Source organism: Manis javanica, chromosome 9 (genome assembly GCF_040802235.1).
Source record: "Manis javanica isolate MJ-LG chromosome 9, MJ_LKY, whole genome shotgun sequence".
Lineage (NCBI taxonomy): Eukaryota > Metazoa > Chordata > Mammalia > Pholidota > Manidae > Manis > Manis javanica.
The window spans coordinates 81293310-81312220 of record NC_133164.1 but is presented as its reverse complement, the minus strand read 5'-3'; the positions used below and the strand labels follow the sequence as shown (position 1 = coordinate 81312220).

At 46.7% G+C, this 18911-nt stretch overlaps 1 long non-coding RNA gene across 1 annotated transcript; it reads left to right on the top strand.

Moving 5' to 3' along the window:
- Positions 1–284: 284 nt before the first annotated feature.
- On the top strand, positions 285–14744 carry LOC140843418 (uncharacterized). Its single transcript, XR_012121155.1, has 5 exons — positions 285–591; positions 3382–3450; positions 5164–5392; positions 6123–6301; positions 12810–14744. It is a non-coding gene; the product is annotated as an uncharacterized lncRNA (long non-coding RNA).
- The last annotated feature ends 4167 nt before the right edge of the window (positions 14745–18911 follow it).

The following is an 18911-nucleotide window of genomic DNA, read 5'->3' as shown; positions in this document are numbered from 1 at the left end:
ATGGGAATAGGTTAGCATAAGAGTAGCCATCTTAAGGGCCTAGAAGCCATTTTCTGAGTATGTGACTTAGAAAGAAAAAACAAAAACTGGAACTGGGTAAGGCCTTGAAAAACAAGCTAATCATGAACACCAGGTGGTGGGCAGCTGTGAACCTTGGTCAGCTAACTTTGGTCAGCTAATCTTACATACCAAGCTTATCGTAAGGAACCTCTTTAACAATTGAGGAGTGATCTTATCTTGCTCTTGCTTAACCCCAGGATGTATGACTTGCAAAAATAATGTGCAGCTGTGGAAAATTACTATGAGTTAAGTGTTTTGAAAATGCTATATAAACCCTTGGCTTCTAGTGCTCGGGGTCCTTGTTGAAACCCACTGTGTCGGGCAGACAGTTGGACCCCAGCTCGCTAGAATAATAATAAACCTCTTGCTTGCTGCATCCATCTGCCGTGGCCCTCATTTTCTCACCGGCGGGGAAACGCTGACTGGAATAAGGCCGGTAGGTCTTACATTTGGGGGCTCGTCCGGGATCGCGTGCCCCCCACTCCCCCGGGAGGAACAACAAGCCAAGGATCGGAGGCTTGCCCTGGCCAGGTAATACTGTGTTTGTATCCGTGTGTCTCTTGTCAAACCTGTAAGAACGTTCTGTGTTTAATCAGAAAGTGCCTTGCTGGATAGTGAGCGCACCCAGTGTTTTTGTTCGCGAACAAGCCTGTATAAGCCTGTAGGAGCTCCAATCTGTATCTGGGTCAGCATTGACTTAGGCGGACGCGCTGGCAGGTCACCGACCAGGGGTCTTGGGAGACATCCCTTACCCCTGTCTGGAGGACGAGGTCCTCATCTGTGAGGAAAGTCAGCTGCCGCTGCAGTCCGACACTATCTGGGTCGGCACTGACTTAGGCGGACACGCTGGCAGGTCACTGGCCAAGGGTCTTGGGAGACATCCCTTGCCCCGGTCTGGAGGACGAGGTCCTCATCTGTGAGGAAAGTCAGCTGCTGCTGCAGTCTGACAGGCCCTCAACTCAGTTTCAGTTTTGCCTCCGCGGCCGAGGCAGATTCTTCTCTGTAGGCGCCTATTTGTTGTTTGTCGTGTTTGTCTTAGTCTTGTTGACATAAGAAATGGGACAGACTCAGAGGACCCCCTAAATGTGTAAATGAATATATCTTTCTACCTCCGGATGGTATTAATGAAATTGATTTAAAGACAAGTGCTTGTGAAAATTGGGCATTCTAAAACTTCCAGAAAATCTGATAAAAACTGTTAAGCATTAATGCTAATTTGAGTTTGCCTGAGACGGGCATGTCCTTGTAGTTATCAGCTGCCTAAGTTTACCTTAGGTCATTTAAGTCATGTTATCTGCTAAATCTTTTAAGAATAAAATGCTTAAAGGCTTAGCTTTGTCTAATATTCAGTAAAGGTCTTGTAAGTAATCTAGCATAATTGTTACGAATGAGTGAACTAAAGAGTGTGGCAAGTGAACACCTTTTTAATTGTGTGTTACAGTGTGTATACCTACCTACAGCCTGAGAATCTTTGTAGTAACCTAAAACCTTAAAGTTTTGCTAAATTAAGAAGATATACTCTATGTTTAGTGAGAGATTGTGCTGTAAAGCTCATGGTTACAGAAATTATAAAATGTGTTCATAAATTTGTCAATCTAAAGAATGTTAGTTTAACAGTTTACAATAGCCTACTTCTCAGTGTTCACTGGAAATTAAAGTTTCTAATAGTTTTAAGTTCTAATTAAAACTAAAGTAATAAAGAAAACATTTCTCTAAGCTAAAAGATGTATGTTTTAATAAGAGAAAGTATAAAGAATGAAAACTCGTCTGCATGCTAAAGAATGTGTTTTTTGATAAAAGAAAGTAACTTTATTCTAAAGTACAGCTATTTATTTAAAGGGAGACAGAGAGAGAGAGAGCAGTGTGGTGCAGCAGCGTGGTGCCTTTTGTTGTGGCGGATCCGCTCGGCCTGTTGCTTTGCGGGAGGGTCAGGATGTTTAGAGATAAGGGGAGATAAACCCAGTCAAGCCCCAGGCAAGCCCCAGGCAAGCCCAGGCATAATTCTCACCGGTTTATGTGTTTGGGACCATGGGGCAAATGAAGAATAAATTACTATATTCTTACAGATATAGTCGTGCTATGTGAAATTAAAGCAAGTGAGTCTTGATATCAAGTGCACAGCAAAATTAGAATCTCGTTTCCAGTTAAAAAAGTTTTCTTTAACTGTTAGTCTGCTCTTAATGGTGAAAGATTGCAAAAGGTTCTCTAATTGCTTTTATCAAAGCAGTTTCTCATGCTTAAAGTCTCAGTGAGTTGCAAGAATATTTTTTTTAAATGAAATCTTAATATTAAAAGACTAAAAGCTAAAGTTTGTTAAGAACTGTGTAACCTTTATTTGCCTTTGAAATATTTTGTTATTAAAAACGATTGCATGGCATGAGAAACTGAATTATTTATTCCATATTTTTATAAGTGGAAAAATCTCTAACCAACAAATGATTAAAGTTGTTACTGATTATTTGTTTTCTTAATTTATCCTCCTAAGCAGAATGGTAACAAAGCTTTTTTCAGCTGATTAAATGCACTTAGTTAACAAACCAAAATTTATTCTTAAAAATTAAACTGTGTAGAATCTGGACATTAGGTTTCTCCCAGAAAAACAGGTTTCACTGTAAAGGTTTAGATGGACAAACGTGTGACCACTTTTGAGAAAGGTTGTAATAGATTTTTTTGAGAACCACCAGGTCTTCTTGTTTAATTTATATGCTGTGGATATGTTTGTATGTTTTTAAAAACATGGAGGACTCTCCATATTTTTTAATGCAAATGATCTTATAAGCTGCTATGCAAATTCTATTAAAAGCTCTATCTACTATTACAGAGTAAAACATTCTTGAAGCTTTCAGGGAAGACCTGTAGACTTAAGCACTTTCTCTGCTTTTTTGTATCTGGTCTTGGACACTTATGCTGAGTTATGTTCTTATTATTTTCACTGTTTGTAAGCTATTGATTGTATATAATCTTTAAACCATCCAAATATCCAGCATACATTTCCATGTCACCACAACCCACTATTGACGCCATGAATGAAATGGCTGGTTAGAAAGCCAAAGGTCATCATTGCTCAATCCCTAAATGAAGAGGTAAAATGCCTGATCTCTTTCATCTCAAAGCATATTTCTGGTCAGATCTGAATAGCTGTATGAAGGAAAGAGACATTTAAATTTGAGATTCTGCTTAAACTTTTAAGTTGAATTTGACTATAGCCATATTCATTCTTTGTATGTATCTCTAACAGGTCTTTTGTTGTATGCCTGGTGATATTATACTCTGCCTTGAGTTAAGACAGTTCTTTCAGCTAAATGTAAATTCTTATTGTAGATTTTTTCCGTTCCTGAAGATGAAAGCAGAGGAATCTACCATCTGCTACCATTCTCTCAAGAATGCTTGGTAACCTAGAATTATTTTGACTTTCTATATATTGTCTTTAAAAACTGACAGCAGCAGTCTCCCCTGCTGCCCCACCTTTTTAAGGTATCTCGTTTACTGTGCTGGGTGAAGGGTCCCCACCAGTAAGATGGCAAACTTCCGGCTTCTCTTCGGGGTCCTCAGTTCCCGCCGGCACCACCTGAAGCCCAATCACCTCTCGCCCCCCTCCCAATCCCAACACCTAGCCAACAGCCAACAGCCCCGTAGAAGTGACACCTCAATCAATTCATGCCTCTTCCTATATAACCCAGCACCTTTCCCTAATAAAGCGGAACTCTCCGGTGAATTGCTGCTATGTGTCGCTCCTTTCCTTTCACTGGGTATATAGACAATAAATGTGTAATGATAGACAGTTCTAAAAGAATTAAATGCATAAAGGTGCTTTTACCTCTAGTTAACTCTGATATTTTCCAGAGGGCCCCTGGAATATGTCAGAGGAATTTTTTTCTCATTGGAGAAATATTTGATTAATTTGGCTTATTTATCTGATATATATATTTACCAGGAAAGCAATGTCAAAGAGAATGATGCTAAACTTTGTTACTGAATGTTTTGTATTACAGAAATATCAGAATTTCCTTATGTCAACTGTCTTACAGTAAGCTCTCATCAGATCTTTAACCATTGTCATTTGTAAGTCTTTTGTCATTTATAGTATTATTCCTAAACTAATAGAGAATTGGATTTCAGCAGAACAGGTATTAGTTACATAAGATTACATAAACTAAAGAAAATGATTTTGTGTCTTTTTGTTTCAAATGTTGCTGATAAAGTGTTTTAAGCTTGTTCTCTTAAGCTGACAACAGTTTGGTAAATGACTCAGAACTGAAACATCCTTCTCTCTACCTGATCCCTCCAGAGTTTAAAAACTTTCAGTGACTACTTTTATATTTCATGGCAGTACATTCATTTGCATAAGTTCAATAAGAACCTGCATTCCTTGTAAGAAGACCAATTAAAAACACAGGTTATACTACCAAGGCTTTGACTGGAATGTCATATCTGAGAGACATGTGCATAAACTCAGATATGGACAGCTTTAAGGAACTAAAGTTGACTTTATAAAGCCAACAAAGCCCCTTAGAAGAACTGGCCTAGTACCTTGCTTACAGGGTTCCTAGCAGCCTTACCAGGTGAGTAAGGAAGGTCACTTCCTGGCAGGTTCAGGAACCTCAAGATGTTTCAGGGACCTCAAGAAGAAAAGAATTCACCCGAATCTACAGGTACTGAAGGCAAAACCTGATGGCAAGTCTGGCTTGGATGTCTGGCCTCAACAGGCCTTTGAAAGTTCAATCTGAAATTCCTTACAAGAAGTTCCAGCAAAGCACATTTAAAAGAGCCTATGTAATTAATTGCTTTTCTTGCTGCACTTATGCAAATAATAAAGCCAACTGTTAATTATTTTCTTAATCTGGCTAATTCTAATAAAAATAAGAGTGATTTTAGAGAAAAGTATTGTTTCAATAATGCTGTCTTACCTATACTAAATCCTAATATCCAGAATTCTAGTTTCCCCATAATACCTGACTATGATTCTCAATTAGAGTCTTCGTATTTCTAGTACTCATATTCAGCCATGCATTCTTAATCTCAAGTTTGTCCTTCCAGAATAAAAGATCCAACTCCACATGTTGCTACTTAACCTAATAACACAATTTGTTTTATCTTGCCTAGAAGCCACAAAACTGCAAGTAGTAATAGAAATGAAACGCACAATAGAAGCGCCAACCTTCTGAGGCCCTGTCAACTGACCAGTGATGGAGACCTAGCTGCACCCTTTACTGCGCCCCCTTCTCAGCACGAAGTAGCCAGAGCCGTCATCGCCCCTTTTCCCTAGCAGCAGCTAGAGTCTCTATCTGTAGAGGGGAGAATGAGTCAAGGACCAAGACTCACTTTATCCTCTGTAAGTAGGCAAAGAACCTACATTGGGAAAGTTCCTAAAACTTACACCTCCCTCTGCAACACGAAAGAAGTAATCAGCACCACCCCAGCTTATTCTAATGGGTGGTGGGCCTGCCAAACCAGAGTCACTCCATGTGTTACCTTTATCAAAGAACGCATTAGCACCGTGCAAATCATAGTGTCGAGACAGAACTATCAGAGTGTTGACCAAACAGATGACCCCTAGTTTCATGATTGAAATAGATACAAGAAGTAGAGGGGAATGTGAGAATGGGAATAGGTTAGCATAAGAGTAGCCATCTTAAGGGCCTAGAAGCCATTTTTTGAGTATGTGACTTAGAAAAAAAAAAAACCTGGAACTGGGTAAGGCCTTGAAAAACAAGCTAATGATGAACACCAGGTGGTGGGCAGCTGTGAACCTTGGTCAGCTAACCTTGGTCAGCTAATTTTACATGCCAAGCTTATATGGAACCTCTCTAACAATTGAGGAGTTGTCTTATCTTGCTCTCGCTTAACCCCAGGATGTATGACTTGCAAAAATAATGTGCAGCTGTGGAAAATTACTATGAGTTAAGTGTTTTGAAAATGCTATATAAACCCTTGGCTTTGAGTGCTCGGGGTCCTTGTTGAAACCCGCTGTGTGGGCAGACACTTGGACCCCAGCTTGCTGGAATAATAATAAACCTCTTGCTTGTTGCATCGATCTGCCATGGCCCTCGTTTTCTCACCAGGGGGAAACGCTGACCGGAATAAGGCCGGTAGGTCTTACAGCTCCTTCACTGCCAGACCTCCTCCTTGGGCGCTCAGGACTTCCGAGCACCCTACTGCTCCTCTTCATAACAAGAGAGGGTGTGATGCTTCCCTGTTTCATGGACTACAGAAAAGACTGAAATCCTACTTATTGACTCTGGTAACAAACCACTTTTAATTTCACCTGCTGTGTCATGTCCATGTTTCAGATTTTCTTTTTCTCTGATCCAAAGTGAGATGCAAACTGAAGATAAATGAAATTAATCTTTCAGATAAAAATACAGGAAAGGATTACTTTCCATTGATGTAATTCTGATACAGACAGACAGAAGGAAATGTTCTCATTTTGTTCAAATAATAATATAGCCAGAGTCTCTGAAATCTCTCTATATATACAGAAATCAACATATGATTATACTTACAATTCTATGTAAATCTACATATATTTATGTTTTTTACTGCCTGTTGCTTTGATATTTGGGGAGTGTGGCTTCAGGGGGGAAGCTGTGTTCCTGGCCTGGGGCAAATAAACCAGTGTGACCAAAATCAGTCTATGGCAAGACTAGATTGGCAAAAACCCTTTATTGCTCACAATGGGGCCTAGCTTCATTCATCCCCTCTAGCTGCCAGGCTCACTCTCTGTCTCTGCAGTCCCCTTCAAGAAAACTGGAGCAGAGCTACAGGTAGCAATGTAATCCTGAAGGCTGCGGATCCAGCTAGGTTCAAAGTCCTACTCAGATTAAGTCCAGCTTGCCTGTTCCACAGGAGGCCAACAACCAAACCAGTAGGCAGCTCCATGCACACTCAGAACCTGAAGGGCGATAGGATACATGTTTTAATTGCACCAGCATAGGCAACTTCTGTCCTCAGGTAGGATGCACCCAAGAGAGTGGTCCTATGATAGGAGAGTGGCAGGAATGGGGTCTCATCCAGGCATAACATACCAGAACTTCACCCCACTCCTGGTGGGAATGACAGATGGGACAATACATAGGGCTATGAGAGGTAAATGCACTGGCCACAAAGGTAAAACAAAACTTCCCCGTAAGATGCTCTTACCTCCTGGCCGATCTGGGTACACTACCATGATCATTGGGAGCCACTCTGCTGTTATTACAGGAACACACAGGAGGCCAGCTTCCAGGCCTTGTTCCCAAGGTGCCAGAAGGGGCAGCCATTGCTAGTCCATGTGTCAGAATGTCCACGGTCACAACCCGCAACAGAGTCTCCAGATTTTAGGGCAGTTGGGGCTGGCAGCAGGATGTCGTTCTGCTGGCCATACACTGGTTTCAATAACTTCTCTTTGGTTTGCACATGCAGTTGTACAGGAGGGGCAGCAGTGTGTACTAGCATATCTACAGGGCTCAATGTCCCCTTCCGCAGCTTCTCATTCAAATGCCATAGCACTGCCCATAAGCAAACCGACCAGCCCCACAGACTACTGGTGTCTGAATTCAGGCCAGATTTCAACAAACCATTGTACCTCTCTTTCATGCCTGCTCCAGTAGGGTTATATGGTACATGAAACTTCCACTTTATTCCTAATTGCTGCACTCTTTCTTGTAACATATGTCTGGTTAAGTGGGTGCCTTGGTCACTCTCAATGACCTGTGGCCGGCCATAGCCTCTAAGGAGATGCTCTGGACTTCTTTTGGTGGTTTGCTGATCTGCACAACATGCAGAAAAACCAACCAACAGGCCAGTAGCTGTGCCTACACAAGTCATAGCATATCAATATCCTTCTGATATGAGCAGAAGCCATATACATTCTATCTGCCATCTGACAAGGGGTATCAGCCCCTTTGCTACTGTTCCATGTTGCTGCAGGGCTGGGCACTCTTGCCAGGCTCTGCTGACTTCTTCAAAGGTCAATGGCAAACCCCACTGTTGGCCTACAACCCACATAGTCTTTTCCCCCACGTGCAACAAACACTGATGTAACCACTGGGCTACATCAGAGGCAGGCTTTTCTTCTAGCCACCTGGACCAAAGTGTCTGCTTCATCATTCCCTGGGGATTCCAAAGGCAAATGGCCAGTCACATAATATACAATAACAGTCTGAGCCTGACTAGAGGCCCATCATTCTTGCCACAATTTTTGCCTCCAAAGAGCCAGTGACCAACCATCCAGTTGGGACGGTACCATGTTGGTAGCCACAGGGTCAAGCGCCTATAGATGGCCCAGCTGTCCATGAAGACAACTATAAGGAGGGCTTCTCGGTGATCATGAGCTATACTGCCGCAACTCTCCATCCTCCATCCGTATTGTCTCAGTAGGATGGAAAAGGCACAACCCTCCGCTTCAGAGGCTGCCCATAACTGGAGCCATCTGTATACCAAGCATCTTCAGGTATAGGGGCTTTTCCCTCCTGATAAGGACTCTCAGCTACAATAGCTTCAAAGTTCTTCCTGCTTTCCACTGATATAGGTCACTGGCCCCTATAAGCGTTGGAGTTCTGCACTTTAGGGGCTAGTGGAGAGGCCACTACACTAATGTAAATATGAGCCTCCATTTAGCCAGGGTAGGTATCTGTCCCACACCACTCTGGGGCCTTTGGGTACAGTCTCATACCCACCCAGCAATGGGATTAGTGGTTATTACCTCAGTAGGAGCTGTTCCAGTGCTGGGATCCGTAGCCAGCAAGGCATGGTACATAGCAGCCAGTTGTCTCTCTACCAAGGTGTACCAGACCTCTGCTCCTTTCCACAGTTGCAATCAGAATGTAACACATTGGTGGGTCCATTCAAGCCGCTGCCAGAGGCCCCATCAATAACCATTTTGGTTACATGAACATCAAGCTCACAAGGCTTTGATGACTCCATTACACTCAAGGCCTGTACAGCCTTGACTGCCCACTTGGCAGCAGTAGAAGCAGCTGCACGTTTCATCGAAGTCCCACTTGATACCCTTTCATTCCAACCAGCATAAAGGCCTCAGAATTTGTGCCAAGTGCAAGATAAACACTCTCCAGTAGCCCAAAAGACCCAAAAACTCTTGTAATACTGACAGGGGTAGGGAAAGCCTGGACCTTGATTATGACTGCTTCAGGAATAATTTTAATTTTACCTGATCAGACAACCCCCAAGAACTTTACTGATAAACCAGGTCCATGAACCTTGGTGCTATTCACAGCCCATCCTTTCTTCTGCAGATATTTCAACAGTCTAGGAACTGCCCCTTCTAAATGTACAAGAGAATCAGACGTGAACATAATATCATCAATGTAGTGATACAGTCACACTATTTGCAGTTTCTTCCATGTGACCAAGTTCTGGGTTACAAGTCCATGACAAAAGGTGGGACTTTGGAGGTACTACTGTGGAACGACAGTGAATGTCAACTGCTGGCCTTCCCACATGAAGGTAAACTCTTTCTGACTTCCCTGTGCTATGTCAGAGAAGAAAGCATTAGATAGATAGACAACATAATGATACATCCCCAGTTAAGGACTGAGGGTGTCCATAAGAGCTGCTACAGAGAGGACAGCAGCGTGCAAATTGGGTGTGACTTCATTCAATTCCCAGTAATCCACGGTCATATGCAAGGAGCATTCAACTTTTTCACTGGCCACACTGGGGAATTAAAAGGACTATGAATGGACTTCATGAAGCTCACCTTCTCCAACTTCTATAGAGTTTCTCCAATTTCCTTGTGTCCTCCAGACAATTCGTACTGCTTAGTATTTGTCACCCACTGAGATACAGGCAGAGCAATAGGTGGGTGCTTAGTATGTCCCCTCAGAATTGCTTTTACCACAATAAGAAAGGAGAGATTCATGAGAATGATACATTAGGCAAGGTAGAATGGCCACTAGCACACAAAACTCACTGTTAGCATTGAACACAGAGGTGGATAGGGCCGGAGTGAGGCCTGTCTTTGAGCAGAGCCACCAGCCCGAGGAGGGTATAATCTACTTTCCTTGCTCCCATGTAGTGTTATTATAGGAGGAGCATAACTGGCTCTGGGTCGACGGGACTGTGCCTACACACGTACCAACGACTGAGACTTGAGCGATCATAAGTCCCCACAGTCTCCCATCCCAGTAAGTGGGATGGGAGTTGTTGATAGTGAAGGAGCCATTTATCCCGATTGCCTCATAGAAGGGGAGTGAACCTGGGTAGCATAGCCAACAGGGATCGGTGAGGGAGGAAGTGGTGTGGTTAAGAGTCTCTACTACTGCTTGCACCATTTCCCACATGGGATTATCTAACCCGGAGGGAGTGTGCTGGGCCCATAACCCAGAGGTTGATGGACCCGGTCCTCTTGTGGACTCTGGAGCAAGCGTTCTGGTTGGCATTTTCTCATCCTTTTTGCTCAGGACCTTGTCCTGAATTGAAGGTTTCTGGGGATTTATAACCGGGTTGGGACCAACGGCGGTGGTGGGAGTTGACACGGTTAATTTAATGAGGAGGGTCGAGCCGGCATGCCACTCATATTTATAATACACCATTCCCTATGTTAGTCCTTTTATCCAGCACGATACTTCAGTGTTTTTGCCCGTCTCGGTGAATTGAACTCTTACCCAATCCTGGTCTGTTTTGTCACAAGCCTTAGTTTTGTAAAGGGTCATAGGCTGGTGACGAGGGATGCCCTTGTTGACATAAGTAAATTTGACAAAAACGATTTTTGTAACTGTCCATCTCCAATCCCCATCATTGGAAGTTACACAGTCCCAGCTGGCACAAAAGAAGTCATGCCCCCTCCCCCCCACAGTGCCTTCTTTTACCTGTTCCTGGGCAAGCATAAAACTCATGGGAGCGAGCCAAATTTGGAGGGATGGATCGGTAAATGGGGTTGATCTGCCTAAAGCAGAAATACAGGTCAGGCCACCAGGTTCCGACTGGTGCTATCAATCAGCATCTAGGTCAGGTTCCTTGATTGATGGGGGTTGGTGCCTCTGATCCCCACAGATATGGCTCCCGTGAAGATCCATACTAAGGAGCTTATTAGCAGGATCTCTTTCATCTTTGGCTTAAGTGTCGTTTTAGGGGATTGGCAGGACGCTGCTCACCTTCCACTCTTCTTTTCGGTTCCTTGGATCATTACGAGGTAGGATCCGAACGTGGGTGTGGTGCACCCATGGAGCGATACCATCAACCTTGAGAGCAGTGGGGGTGGTAAACAATACAATGTAAGGTCCTTTCCACCTGGGCTAGAGAGTCCTCACTTGGTGTCTTTTGACCCATACCATATCCCCTGGGACTATGCCATGTTCCGGGCTCAGAATTTTCCCGCCCTTGTAATATGCTCTTATCAGGGGCCAGATTTCCTGCTGCACTTTAGCAAGAGCTTGCAACACATTCACAGTCAGGGAACAGGTCCTCTGCACTGGGAAGCTGCACTCGCCGGGTTATGGGTGGAGAGGCCCCGTACATTATCTCAAATGGTGTTAAACTATGTACACAGGGGGAGTTCCGAGCACAGAAGATGGCTAAGGGAAGGAGGGTCACCCAGTTCCCGTCAGTCTCTAATACCAATTTAGAAAGGGTCTCCTTCAGGATCCGATTCATTCTTTCTACCTGCCCAGAGCTTTGTGGGTTATAAGCACAATGTAACTTCCAATCTACTCCCAAAGCTAGGGCAAGTCCTTGCAGGATTTTGCTAATGAAAGTCGGGCCATTATAGGAACCTATTGCTTCAGGGACCCCATATCTGGGGATGATTTCCTCAATTAATCTTTTTGCTACTACCTGGCTAGTCTCATGCTTGGTTGGAAAGGCTTCCGCCCACCCAAAGTATCTACCATAACTAGCAAATACTTGTATCCATACTTCCCTGGTTTTATTTCAGCAAAGTCTATTTCCCAATTCCTCCCTGGAGCCCTCCCCCTTTCCCAGGTACCTGCCGGGTGCAGCCCTCTTGGGGCTGGTCTTAGCATTGCACAGCTACTGCATTCTTTTGTGATGTGACAAGCTGCCTCATTCTGGTGGGGAAACACCAACTGCGCGGACTGGAAAAGGCTGAGCAGCTTTTTCCAGACTAGATGGGTGGACTTATGCAGATTAGCAAGCATGTACTGCCCCAATGCTTCTGGCAGGATCAACCTACCTTCTTGGTCCCTACTCCAATTTCCCTCCCCAAACACTTTCCCCGAGACTTGTTTCTTAATCCACTCAAGATCCTGGGGGGAATACTCAGGTTTGGGTGGCAAGGCGGGCAGTTCAGGTATGGTTATTTCGAGGGCTGCAAGTACAAGGGAGTCCGAGAGGGCTGCCCTCTTAGCTTCCGCATCAGCATGGCTGTTGCCGATGGCCTCAGGTGTCTTCCTTGATTGGTGGCCCAGTACATGTATAACTGCTACCGCTTTGGGTTTTTCGACAGTAGCTAGTAGTCTTTGGACTTCTTGCAGATTCCTCAGTCCCTTCTCTTCCGTGGAACGGAATCCTCTTTCTTGGTAGATGGCACCGTGGACATGGACAGTGCCAAAGGCATATCTGCTATCTGTGTAAATGTTGGCCCGCTTGCCTTCTGCTCTTTCCAGGGCCTCAGCGAGAACAATAAGTTCCGCCTTCTGTGCTGAGGTGCCAGGGGACAGAGCTGTCCTCCAGACAACTTCCCCTTCATGGGTTACTACTGCTGCCCCTGCTCTCCTGACCCTCTCCTGCACAAAGCTGCTCCCATCTGTATACCAATTTAACTCACAGTTTGGTAACGGTGTGTCTTTCAGGTTTGCTCGCACCTGGATAATTTCGGAAAGGATGTGTCTACAGTCATGGATGGAGGTCGTCAGATCTGGGTCCGGCAGAAGGGTGGCAGGATTTAGGGTTACCGGGTCAGAGAAGGTGATTCGTGGAGAATCTAGTAGGAGCCCTTGGTAGTGGGTGAGTCTTGCATTCGGCATCCATTTTCCTGGAGGATGCTTGAGGATCCCCTCTACGGTATGTGGGGCTGTTACTCTCAGGTTCTGGCCAAACGTCAGCTTGTCTGCCACTTTTACCAATAGAGCGATAGCTGCCAGGATACGCGGACAAGGTGGCCACCCAGAGGCCACTGGGTCTAGCCGCTTGGACAAATAGGCCACAGGTCTTTTCCATGGGCCGAGCTGCTGAGACAGGACTCCTTTAGCCACTCTCTTCCTTTCATTTATAAACAGGATAAAGGGTTTTTCTGCGTCTGGCAGAGATAGGGCAGGGGCCCGGAGGAGAGCTTCTTTTAGTCTGTCAAAAGCCTCTTGTTGTTCCTGAGTCCATTGCCAGCCCGGCCCTTCTTTGGTCACTTCATACAGCAGTCGGGCTATTTCTGCGTACCCTGGAATCTAGAGCCTGCAAAACCCAGCTGAGCCAAGAAATTCTCTCACTCCCTGGGGTGAGGAAGGGACGGGGATAGTCAGGACAGTTTGTTTCATGGCCTACGTTAGCCACCTGGCCCCATTAGATATTTTGTACCCCAAGTAGACTACTGACCTCTGACAAATGTGGGCTTTCTTGGCACTGGCTCGATATCCCAGTTCACCCAGTTCAGCCAGCAAGTTCCCCGTGGCTTCTTCGCACTCTTCACGGGTTTCCGTGGCCAGCAACAGGTCATCCACATACTGAAGCAGTGTCACATGGGGGTGGCTCCTGCGAAAGGGCTCCAGGTCCTGGCTTAGGGCTTCATTGAATAAGGTGGGAGAGTTCTTGAAGCCCTGTGGTAGTCTAGTCCAGGTAAGCTGCCCTTTTCTCCCCCCACATCCCCTGGCTCTTGCCACTCAAAGGCAAACAAAGGCTGACTAACTTCAGAGAGTGGGATACTAAAGAAGGCGTCTTTCGGGTCCAGAGTAGTATACCACACATGCGTGGGTGGCAGGTGGCTGAGTAGGGTGTAAGGGTTGGGCACTGTAGGATGGAAGTCTTCTACCCTCTCATTGACTTTTCGCAAGTCCTGCACTGGTCTGTAATCTCTACTGCCAGGCTTCCTCACTGGAAGCAGGGGCGTATTCCATGCAGATTGGCAGGTTTTAAGGATTCCTGTCTCCAACAGTCTATGGATATGGGGTGCTATCCCTTTCCTAGCCTCTTCCGGCATTGGATATTGCCGGACCCGGATGGGTAGAGCAGCGGCTTTGAGTTGAACAATGACTGGGGATAGGCGTTTAGCAAGGCCAATTCCTCCGGTCTCGGCCCATGCGGAAGGGAACCTCTCTGACCAAGAGTCCATTTCTCCCTGGCCCCCCTTTTCTTGTTCCGCCTGAAACAGACAATGTTTGTCAGCCAGGGACAGAGTTGACACATGCGCCGGTTGTAGGGGCTGCCCTTCTTTGTCCATGATTTTTATCCCTTCGGGTTCAAAATGAATGCACGCCCTAACCTTGGTTAGTAAGACTCTACCTAACAGTGCGGGGCTCTCAGGTACGACCAGAAATGAGTGAGAGACCTGATGCCTTCCTAGGTACACTTTTCTGCTAGTGGTCCAGGCACATTTCTTGGACTCTGTCGCTCTCTGGATTAAACTTGTGCATCCTGGGTTCAGGGGACCGTGGGCCTGGTTGAGAACTGAATATTGTGCCCCAGTATCTACCATGAACCCAATGGGAGTCCCCTCCACGCACAGAGTTACCCAGGACTCGGGGAGGGGTGCCGAGCCCCATCCCCATCAATCCTCCTCTCCTAGGTGCAGGGTCTTAACAGGGTTTCCCTCCTCCTTGTTCTCTCCTTTGGGGGCACTCCCTCTTCCAATGTCCATATCTCTTACACAGGGCACATTGATCTCCTCCTAGTCGGGATTGGCGGGGTCCTGTTCCTCGAGGTGGCCTAGGGCCCTCCTTCACCCCAGACAGGAATATCCTGGCCATCTCCTCCCTCTGCTTCTTATACTCCCTCTTCTGAAATTCTCTGTATTCCTTCCTATTTTTCTCCTGCATTACCCATTTCTCTTTCTTCAGCCTTTCCTCTCTATCCTCCAGAGTTTCCCTAGCATTGAAGACCTTCTCTGCCTGCTGCAGCAGTTCCCTAGAGATCTCCCCCAGGTCCTCCCGCTTGTGGAGTTTTCTCCGGATATTGGGGGCTGCCTGGTTGATGAATGAGAGGACTACAGCTGATCTATGTTCCTCTGCTTCCGGGTTTATGGGGGTATACTGCCTGTAAGTGTCAAACAGCTTTTCTAGATACGCAGCTGGGCTTTCCATTTCCCCCTGAACAATAGTTTTTACCTTAGCCAGGTTAGTGGGCCGTCTGGCGGCCGCCCGGAGACCAATCATCAGAGTGTGGCGGTAGACCCGGAGACGCTCTCTACCTTCTGCAGTCCCGAAGTCCCAATCTGGGCGCGTAAGTGGGAACGCCTCGTCGATGATGGGCTGGAGGGTAGTGGGTCTTCCATTCTCTCCGAGGACATTTTTCCTAGCCTCATTGAGGATACGCTCTCGCTCTTCTGTCATGAAGAGAGTGCAGAGCAATTGCTGGCAGTCGTCCCATGTGGGACAATGGGTAAACATAATGGACTCTACTAGACCTATAAGACACTTGGGGTCCTCTGAGAAGGGAGGGTTATGAGTCCTCCAATTATAGAGGTCACTAGATGAAAAGGGCCAGTATTAATATTGTTGAGCGATGCCTGTACCGATGGCATGCACAGGCAGAACCGGCACTGCTCCTTCTGAGGTAGAGGAGGGAGCCTCCCCTTCTTGTTCCCTGGCCCCCCGAGGCCTTAACTGCATTCCTCCTGTTCTACCTGGTGCCCAGCGTGGGGCCAGGGTGGGGGAGTGTGGGGAAGCTCTTTCCGGCCTCCTGCCTCCCTCTGCTGAAGAGTCTGGGGAAGCTGCAGCCGCCTGGTTCCCGCTGGGTTCCCCAGCCTCGTTTTCTATCCTCCCCGCAGCTTCACCCCTCTCCTCCGCATACAGGGGTGGCTGCTCAGTCGGCAGAAGGGGGTAGAGAGGAGAACTGTCAGGGAGGACAGGCGGCGCACTCGGGCGCACAGGATTTCTGGCCCTGCGATCAGAAGGCTTTAATTCTTCCTGAGCAACTAGGACGGAGGTCATTAGTGGGTTGGTATGAGGTTTCCCCACCAAAAAGGGCGTCAGCCAGGATGGAGGATTCTCGGATAGATTTTCCCAGACCAAGATATAGGGGAGTTGGTCAGGGTGGCCCTCAGGGTCTGGTCGGGAGATAATGGTTTTGACTTTGCCGATAAGGTCCAGGGAAAGAGGCCCCTGGGTCAGCCAACCTACTCCAAAGGAAGGCCACTCGACCGAGCAAAAGGTGTCGAGTTTACCCTTCTTGATGCCAAGGCTCATATTTAAGGCCTGTTCCTTGACCTTTGGGAAATGGGAAAGGATCAGACTCTTAGGAGTAGCCTGAGTCTGACCCATAGTAAGAAAGAAGAAGAAAAAGAATATGAGGGAGACAAAGGCGAAGGATGAAGATGCCACTTCAAACAAGATGACTTTTGTATGTGCTTGTGAACGGGTACCTGTCATTGCACAGTTTTTTGCCTGCGGGGGATGTGAATTTATCTGGGATTCGCGGCTGTGACCCCCTTATCCTGTCACGGGAGTCTTCTAGTGGCAGGCGCTCTAATGGCTCTTAATTGCCCGACCTGTGCCCGCGGGGAATGATGTAGTGGCAGAAAGGAGGAACGGAGAGAGCAGGAGAACCTTAGAACAAGGAAACTTAAAATGAGAAGCGCAAAAAAAAATATGAACCGAAACCAAAACACAATAAAACAATCAATGATAACACCAAGCACACACACCACATCTGATCGCACTCGTTCGGACCGGTCCTTCTTTCACTCTGGTGCGCACCACCCTCACCACTTTCAGGATCCTCAAAAACTCTCGTGATTCTCCCGAAAGGTGTCCACTCGGACTGCAGCAGGGTGACGAGCTCGATCCCTTCCTCCTCGGGTGCCAGGTTCCTGCCGATCGCACTTGCTTTCCTAAGGCTGAGTCACTCAGACCCTAGGGCCAGGATTAGTCACCTGGACTTCACCCAGGGCCACTATCCCGGGGGCCGGGACTACCAACCCGGACTCTCTCACTCGCGGTCACTAACCGAGAACATACACGGGATGGCGACTCCCGCTTTATAATGGATTTATGCAGACACGAGGGGGCAACCCTCGAATTACACTGCCCCATCTGGACAATTAGACCTTGCCTCCAGCCATCCTTTGTTCTCAGGGAAGCCGCACGGATCCCAGACGAGCCCCCAAATGTTAGGGTCCAGGACTCCGGGGTTTCCCAGAGAACAAGACACACGGACACGGAGATGAAAATTCAAGCAAAGTTTTTATTCAGCCAGCAAGCTGGTGTCGACAGCACCTCCCCTGACATGCAGGCTGAGTCCGAGCTGCCGACTCCGAAGCAACTTTAGGTACTGATTATATAGGATCTTCACAGCTGTTACACTAAAGCTTGCACAGTTCTACAACCAATAGGTTTAAAACACACCCTATATTGTAACTAATGGGAAACATTGTAACCTTTTTAGGGAACGTGCCAGTTGCCTGCCCGCTTCAATTGTTATCTCTTGCTTACCCATGTCTACATGACTTATCACGGGTTACATCCCTAGGCGTTCCCAGGCTGTTGCCCACTTCTAGTTATCTAACTTAGGGTAGGCGCATTTCTCAGAAGCTTCGGGTAATTTACACAAGAAAAAAACTGGGTGGCTCTCGCTCTAGGCATTCAGGTTAAGTGTCATTAGCACTCTATCTTGACTCTTGATGCTCTCTGTACTCCGTTACACTTTTATTGTTTCAACCTCCCCCAGATATGCTGAAGTACGAGTAGCCTCACTCATGGGTTGCCTGAGGCCTGCTGTCAGCCAGTCCAGAAGTGCATGATTCCCTAGGGTGAGACAGTAATTTTCCAACCACCGCTGGAGGGAGGGATGAGTTATCAGGGAGTTTATCCATTTCTGACCCAGACAGAAAAGTACTCTCTATCCCTAAGTCCCAAAGACGCAAAAGCCATGTACCAGAGGTTCAGAGGGCTTCTGTGGACACTGGATGCTCAAATCTACCAGCTCATCCAGGGCATAGGGACCAAGCATGGAGTGCTCCAAAACCTGGGGAGGGGGCTACTCCTCCCACTGAGGACCCCATGGTTGTTGCATTTTTATTTTCTTAATTACAAACAGGTAGGCCTTTAACACAGGAGGCGCTGGAGCCTTGAGCATGGCCTCAGCAACAGTTCTGCCCTCAGCTCCTCCCCCTCCCCCTCACCAGATGCTCCTCCCCTGATCTCTCTTTTACCATCTCCAGGGCTGAAGGCACCACTCCTCCCTTCCCCTATCCCACAGCCTCTTGCAGCTCGGATTTTCCTGCTGCCTCCTCTCTCACTACTAGAATGTCTCTCAGCAGCATGAACCCGGTTCTTAATAGCTTCCTTTCCTTTTTCAGAGCATCCCACAACTCATCTCCCAGCTTATCCCAGAAATGCTGAAGTGCGTCTCTCTCCTAAATCTTTCCAGTGCTGTGAGAAATAGCCATCCCACAATTCCTGTGCCCTGTGGCCACTCAGGCCCCCTAAGCAGTCACTAATTTCATGGAGGGCTAATTCCACAGCTTCCTGTGTCTTCACCCCTTCCCCAATTCCAGGGTGGGGCCCACTCATCTAGGAGGCACATTATCCCAAACCAAATCCCCACTGGGGAATCTCCAGGTAAATGCCCACCCTTGTGGGTAAAAATGCAATACTTCCAGAATCTCTCACCTGGCCTTAGTCCATTTCCTTATCAGTAGGTGTTTACAAGGGGTGCAAGGAAGTTCCCCTCTCCTCCCCTCAGTTGTCACTGGTCTGGCACCTGTGAGTCATTTGGGCTGTGCCTGGGGAGCTCCTCCAAGGGGCAAG